Raw genomic sequence first — 8,187 nt, forward strand, 5'->3', positions numbered from 1 at the left:
CCAAAGTGATGACATTGCTAGTATGAATTTGTTTTGGGATGAGCTTCAATGTTTGCTCGAGGATGAACAAAAGTTTAAGTGTGGGGTGTTGATGTGAGGCTAAAAATACATATTTTTAATCATTATTTTCTCACATTTGTTATTTATATTTTTCTTTTTTGAGCATAAATTTTATGAATTGTGCTAAATTGTGTATTTTATTTGTAGGATTAAATTGGTGGAAAAATAAAGAAGTTTGGAGCTAAAACGAATAATAGATTAAAGGTTCAAGAAGGAAATCAAGCAGACAACTTAATGGATTAAATTTAATAAAATAATATATTTGTATATATATGAGGAAAAAGGTTGCGAGCAATTTGCAATTGAAATTGGGTACTACTGCTGCCACGTGTCAGCAGCTGTAGGGCTCATATTAGTGTGAAAGGCGCCGAGCAACGTGAAATTCCAGAAATACGCGTACAGTGGAAATCCCAAATTAATTGGGTTTTGTTTTCCTAATTTGTCTTGAACTCAATTATTTTATTTAGGGTTTCTCTATCTATAAATAGGGGATGAAAAATTATTCTTAAAAGGAGGAAAGTGAAGAACCAAGATACAAGACACAATATAAATTTTCTTCTAGTTTAAGAACTGTGGAAGAGCCGCCGTGAAGGCCGGAGAATTGTGGTTTATTATTTCCTCTCCTTTATTATTTATTTGTATTCGTGATTAATAAAAGATAGTTAAGCTATTGTTCTTAACTTTTTATGATTAACACAAGCATATTTATTTTAATGAATTTTGATTGTGTTTTTGAGATAATGAGTAGCTAACTCTCATAACTAAGGTTGTGGGAACCATAAGCGATTAATAAAGTATGAATAATAACTAAGTAATTCGTGAATAGTGTTGAAGCATGCATTGATAATTCTTTCGTCTAGAAGTTTTTTTAACGGTGGCCAACGTTAGAACTCGCCTTGTTGCTACTTCCCGGACCAAGGAGGTAATTAACAAGAAAAGAATTATCAACATAGATTTAGTGTGATACTATCTAATAGTCTAGTGTCGATTGGTGCGAAGTAATAACTAAGCCAAACATCGATTATGATGTCTAATATGAGGTAAATGTAAGGGTTAGTAAATTATACACACGTAGCCGGACCAAGGTGTGGGGTGAAATTCTCTAGATGCCGGACCAAGGATTTAGAGATACTTAACTTATCACATTGCATGTAATACACTAGAAAATGATTACTATTATTAGGATGACTGCGTTATGAGCTTATGGGCAACACATTCCTAGTTACTTTTAATAATCTGAATATAAATAAATTCTTAGTTCAAAGCTATCTTCTTATTGTTTTTATTTTATTTCAATTTAAATACCCCTATTTTTATATAGCGACTATCGAGTTAAATATTTGCTATTGACAATATTCTTCCATATTCTCTGTGGGATCGACCCCAAGTCATAGTTGGGTAAATATATTGCATACGATCGTTTATATTTATTTTCAAGAAGTATATTTCAACGTTATCAGAAGTCTTTTACAATCTTTAAAACTTTTTTAAGACTTGATTACTTGAGTTTGCGGATGAGGAGAGCTGAGCTTCATTTTTCTAAATGAATTTATGTAAACTAAGTATTCCCAAAAGTAAATATTTTTACATTTAAAATGAGAGGAAACACTGATTTCCAAAGAGTTCATGAGGAGTTTTGAGTATCATCTCTTTTAAGATAAAATCTTTTGAGTAATAATCTCAAAGTTGAATATGAGGAAACATTTTTATGAACATATGAGCTAAGTAATATTTTGGGAGTAGTATTGAGCACTGATATGGGGACGAGTTCAAATAACTCAAAGTTCTCATAAACCATGTAGCGAATGTGGGTAGAAATGGCCATACTTTTTAGATGATTCCTTATTGCCTTTTAAGCATAGCTTAATGGATCCACTTAGTTGAGGAGTTTCATACCCCGACAAGGTATATGATTGTTTTGGCAGAGTGGGCGAGACGTTGTATCATCACATAACTCATAGTGATGGTTGTCGGTAAGTGAATCTTCCAAACAGAGTTATTTTGTATCTTTACATACAAACTAAGTTATTATTGTATTTTAAAATACATTGAGTTGTTATCTACTGTTTTAAATGCTTTATATAAATTGCACTTTTATCGTCGTTTTATTTTGCATTGAGTTGAGTATCCATGAGTTGAGGTTGATTTAAGTAGAGTCGAAGTAAGTATGTTTCCTTTTTATTAGTTCAAGCTTGCTAGTTATGATCAGTGTTCACCTTACATGCTCATACATTCATTGTACTAACACTATTTGGCCTGCATCTTTCATGATGCAGATACAAGTAACCATGATCATCAACTAGCGCTTCGTTGATCCAGTCGAGTTCCAAAGTTTTTTGGTGAGCCTCCTTGCTTGTCACGACACAGGGTACCCCCTAGATGTAACATGGCGTATAGAACCTCGAAGAAATCCATACAAGACACTTAGCTCTCATAACATAAGAAATAGAACAATAAGAGTAAAACAATAGTCCATGTCCAAAACATTTTATAAAAGCAAAGCAGAAGTCTAAATACCCTTGTCTTATCATAGCCATCTAATTCAATAGAATGAAATTGAGCCTAGCCCATACATCATGCCCAAAAGAGAAATACATGAAAATGAACTAAACAATGAAAATACGTCCTTGAAGCATGATGACTCACCAAAGCTCAGAAATATCTCAAGTCAGCCTCTAGCCACGAAATTGATTACCCTGATTGCCGGACCCTACATTTAGGGAAATGTAGGCAAGAGTATGAGTTATTACAAAACAACGTACCAAGTATTATAGCCATGCATAGAACTTTTAAATCATGCTAAAATTGGACATTTTATTTCATTACGTGCAATTGACCAAGCTAAAACATGATATGAGGGATATACAAAACATAAGTCATAAAATCCTGGTCAATGCAAGGTAACTTCATCTTTAAAACCTGTGAACTCATATAAGATACTACATGAAGTAACCTTAGTTCATTATTAGTGTGGGGAATTAGCCTTAACCGATATAGAGACCATATGAGCTATAACATAATCCCTCGATGTCTCCCACACCGAAAAGGGTTGTCCTACTTGCCAAGGTAGAACCATGAACTTGTAGATTAAGTGGATCCACTAGCTAATCAACCTATGTAGGTACATAGTTAAGGGATAAGGAGATTTCTACTAGAAACCCGACCTCTACTAACGGGGGAGCTTCCATCTCCTGAGATTACTTCTAGAAACCCAACCTCTACTAACGGGAGAACTTTCATCTCATCATCAATATCCTCTCAGTGATAAGCATAAATCTCATGGAATAGTAATTTCTTACTTGACTTCATTATTCATGGAAAGGTGCCCTTGGACAACCAATCCAAGCTAGTTCATCAGGATAGCTCTTATTATTTGATTTAATTAGGTGAGAAATCCTTTCAACCTAAGATTCATTTTCTATGTGAGGAAACCTTTCACATCATGCTAGTATGTATTTATGAGAATATCCTTTCACAACAAAACATCAGCATTGGTACTTTACTCTCAAAGCACCCTTAAAACATTTGCATAGATTTCATAAGAAAATGCACAAGTCCCTAATTTACCTCTTGAGGTTCAAAACCCACTTTCAGTCATCAATACTTAGAAAACTCGGGTTAGATATGGATTTCATGATAAATACATGTAAATCTTACAATACATTCCTAATTTCATAAAAGTCTTCCTCGAATATCAAAATCCCACACATGACTCATAACTTGACAACATGGGGATTATATGGGTTCATGGGAAAATCATAATAAAACCATCAAATTTCATCAATTCATGCATAAGATATTATAACCCAATCATTTAAATCAATAATTAATAGAACCCTTGATATTTGAAGAAAACCCTCACCCAATTGGGGAATTCTAATCTTTGAAATTGAGAATTCAGAAACTTCATGAATGGAAGGAATTCATGAATGAAAAATATCATGCCTTGAATCTAAAAGCTAGCCTTCAATGAAGGAATTAAGACCTTGCCTTGAAACCCTAGGTTGAATCTTCTTCTTCTTCCAGTTTCAAGAGAGAGAAATATATTTGTAGATGAGATATGGTTTTATTTTGTGAATTTGAAAGAATGAAGTAAATGGGTTAATTTGGGGGTTGAAAATACATATATATGGGTCTTAGAGAAGGGTAAAATGACGTAGTATATGAATTAATTAATTAGGAAAAGATCAAACTACCACTGAGATTAACTGCCAAACCTTAACCCATGACCCACTATTGACGGACCGTGGATTGACTAACTGTCCGTCCTGCACACTCGTTGTGGTGGTCAAAGAATTTTTCCTAGACCTACGACCCTTGGACCAGGAGACGTGGACCCATCGATAGTTCGTGGTCCCAACCGTCGTTCGTAGCCTAGGGAGAATTTTGGTGGCCCTTCCATAGGCCAACTTACGGTCCGTGGTTGGCCCTTATGGATGGCGCCTGTAAATCCTGAAATTTTGCTAGGCTTACCTCATTCAAATTTGGGGTGTTACAATATCTCCCTCTTAGCACCATTCGTCTTCGAATGAGATGCAAACTGGTTCTTAAAAAGTAGGAGAGGAACTAACAACACAACCTACAATGCAATGCACACAACCAAGAAGGAACTATCGACTCCAAGCTAGGACACACTCAAAACATCATAAGAGGGGTGAAACTAACTCTATCAGCCCATCATGCATGCAATGCACATATACAAAGAGGAAATATCAACTCCAAGTTATACATACTCAAATGCATCACATGAACTACATCTAGAAACCCAATATGCATGCATTTTCAACATTACTCATTTTGAAGGAGGAACTACCTTCTCCAAGCTGAATGCATGCTCAACACAATCACATGGGGCTCATATGCAATTTGTTCTAAAAAAACATAGCTAAAGCATGTTCATCAATTCATCTCATGATGTCTATAGGCAACTCTTACTCAATGCACAAAAAAACATGAGGAAAATAAATCATCTAAACTTTTTTTCTTCCAAAGCAGTTTTCATGAAAATGCATCACATAAGGAAATCATGGAAACACATAAAGGCACATGACTCCCAAAATAAAGACAAACCAAGAGGAACTCATTACCTCAAGCTAGAATAGGAGTAGATGGAAAAAGATGAGGATATCGGGACATCTTATCTACCTCGGACTCCTAAGTAACACCATGAACTAATTGATTCCTCCACAACACTTTCACGGAAGCTATTTCTTTATTATTCAACTTCTTGACTTGTCAGTCTAGAATCTTAACTGGAACTTCCTAATAAGAAATACTTTCATCAACACCCAACCCTTCTAAGGAAACTAAGGATGTTGGATCTCCAACACACTTCTTAAGCATAAAGACATGGAAAACAGGATGCCCTGACGCCAACTCATTCGGCAGGTCTAACTCATAAGCAACCTTGTCAATACGTCTCAAAATCTGATATGGGCCTATATATTGGGAACCAAGCTTCCCTTTCTTACCAAACCACATTACGCCCTTCATGGGTGAGATTTTCAAGTAAACCCAATCATTAACATCAAACTATAGATCTCTTCTTCTCATATCGGCATATGACTTTTGCCGACTTTGAGTTGTTTTCAACTTTTCCGTTATAAGCCGAACGTTCTCCATGGCCTCTTGTACAAATTTGGGAAATGTTAGGGAAACATCACCCACCTCAAATCATCCTATAGGAGACCAACACCTCCTACCATATAAGACCTCAAATGGAGCCATATCGATACTTGAGTGATACCTGTTGTTGTAAGGAAACTCAATCAATGGAAAATGGTCATCCCAATTACCCTTAAAATCAATCACACAAGCCCTTTACATATCGTTGAAAAGTTTGGATGAAAAGTCGTGCTAAGCTTAACTTTCGTGCCAAGACCCGTTTGGAATGATTTCCTAAATTACAAAGTGAATTAGGTACCACGATAAAAAAAAATGGACAAAGGATCTCCATGCAACCTTTCCATTTCTCTTAAGTACAACTTGGCATAGTCCTTCGTCGAAGAGGAAACCTTGACCGGAAGGAAATGGGCCAATTTTGTCATCCGATCTACTATCACCCAAATCAAATCATGTTGTCACCGGGTGCGAGGCAAACCACGTATAGTTTCCATATTCAAGTCTTCCCACTTTCAAGTAGGTAATGTCTTGGGAAAAACCTCCCGGTTTCTGATGGTCAACTTTCATTTGTTGGCAATTTGGACTCTTAGCCACAATTCCGACAATATTATTCTTCATCCCATTCCACCAATAGACCTCCCATAAATCACCGTAATTCTTGGTTACTCCCGGGTGAATGGAATACCATGAACTATGGGATTCAACCAAAAAATTTTCCCTCAAGTCATCCATATTTGGAACACATAACCAAAAGTTGAATCCCTTTCTAAGTGAACTATTTAAAATTAAGAGACCATATGAGATATTAACTCCTGGTGATACCGCTATTAGAGTGATATTAGTTCCACATAAAAAAGGGATGACATAGATCGCACAAATAGTTTGAGTGAAATCGACTTTTTAGAACAACTTCAAAATACATTTTATGTCTTTTCTCAATATTTTTGTTCAATGATTATCTTTTGAATATTTATGTTCGGCATGCAAAAGTTACCCAATTAGCCTGTAAAAATCAATCTACTTCTTTATTAAATAGAAATGATTTAGTAAACCAGGTTATTTTTATTGAGCAAGAAAATAAAAGAAGCTAAAGCAACAATTAAAACAAATAAGAGGGAAGGAGATCATGAGATGGTAGCAAACTTACAAGAATCATAGCTTTAATATGGTCGTTTCTGATTGGATATTCAACTTCAGTGTCCTCCATAAGCCTAAGTAAAACATCAACCAAATCATCACCTCCAAATTCACCAATTCCGTTGTTCCTAGTTGCTTTATTTTCAAGATTCTCCTTTAAGATATCTTCCATAATTTCATCGACTTTTTTATGGAAATTCATCAATCTAGATTCTGCACCACTAAGTTTGCGAAGTAACTTCCAAGAAGGGAACAAATCAGCCACATCAAATCCTGACACTAGAAAGATATATCCTTCAACAATTTTATAAACATATCTCGATCTTTGAATATTTTTCCAAAGGCTGCGCTACAAGTGACAGAGTTCGTAAACCAAAAGATCTTTTATGTCATGTTAATTGGAGAACCCCTCGTGGAACGAATTGATGAAACAAGACTTGAAATCTCATCTTTTTTAATCCCACCAAAGGACTTGACCATCTTTGCGCTAAGAAGTTGTACATTACAAATTTTACGCATTTGTTTCTAGTAATTATCATGAGGAATAAATGCAATGTCTTTATTATTGTAAAATATGATGTTTGTAGACGTAGATTGCGGTCTATCAGAAAAGGCGAGATCGTGAGTTGTTAGAAGTTCTTTTGCAATAGTAGGTGATGATATGATCACTACAGGAATTTTCCCGAGTTGTAAGTACATAACACTCTCATACCTTTGTGCTAAATTACTAAGAGTGCGATGACGAAGTCCTCTTCCAATTAAATGATGCAGACTTCCAATAAATGGGAGTCTCCATGGACCTGGAGGCAATTTTATTTGTTTTTTTGCTTTTACTAACTAGAATAAAAAGTAAGGAGAAGAAGAGAAGCAAATATACTATGGTAACAAGAGAAAAGTACATTTTTCTATGAATGTTGCTTCAACTAGTGTTACAATAATATGGAAGACTTCGAGAGCCAACAAGTTTTTTAACATGAGTTTTAGCTCCAATAAATTTCACCCATGGTCCATCCAAAATTAAGTTTATCAAACAAAAGTCACTTCTTTTTATTTCATTTATTTGGTATAGTTTGAATTTCAAGAGTTAGCTAATTAAATTTAACCAAGAAGATTAATTCAGGCATGAAATCTTAAATTTAACCATGAAGGTTCTTGGAATTCCATTGTTATATTTTCTAACCAATTTTTTGTGGCTTACAATATTAAATTTATCTTTCCTTTTTTTTCATAGCAAGGTTGGCAGGCCCTCCTATAAAATCATAGACACGTTGTTGGGTTTTTCAATTAACTTCCAATTTTTATTTTTATTATTTCTCATTCGACACTCGGTGTTCGGTATCTACATTAGAGCCTGGTTATTTTGGATTA

General features: G+C 35.0%; 1 pseudogene; it reads right to left on the reverse strand.

Annotated features, from left to right (window-relative positions):
* Window positions 1–6,781: 6,781 nt before the first annotated feature.
* Window positions 6,782–7,720, reverse strand: LOC125812400 (cytochrome P450 71D7-like; annotated as a pseudogene).
* Between the last annotated feature and the right edge of the window lie 467 nt (window positions 7,721–8,187).

The sequence above is a fragment of the Solanum verrucosum genome, unplaced genomic scaffold (genome assembly GCF_900185275.1).
Source record: "Solanum verrucosum unplaced genomic scaffold, falcon-dt-bn FXZP01000209.1, whole genome shotgun sequence".
Lineage (NCBI taxonomy): Eukaryota > Viridiplantae > Streptophyta > Magnoliopsida > Solanales > Solanaceae > Solanum > Solanum verrucosum.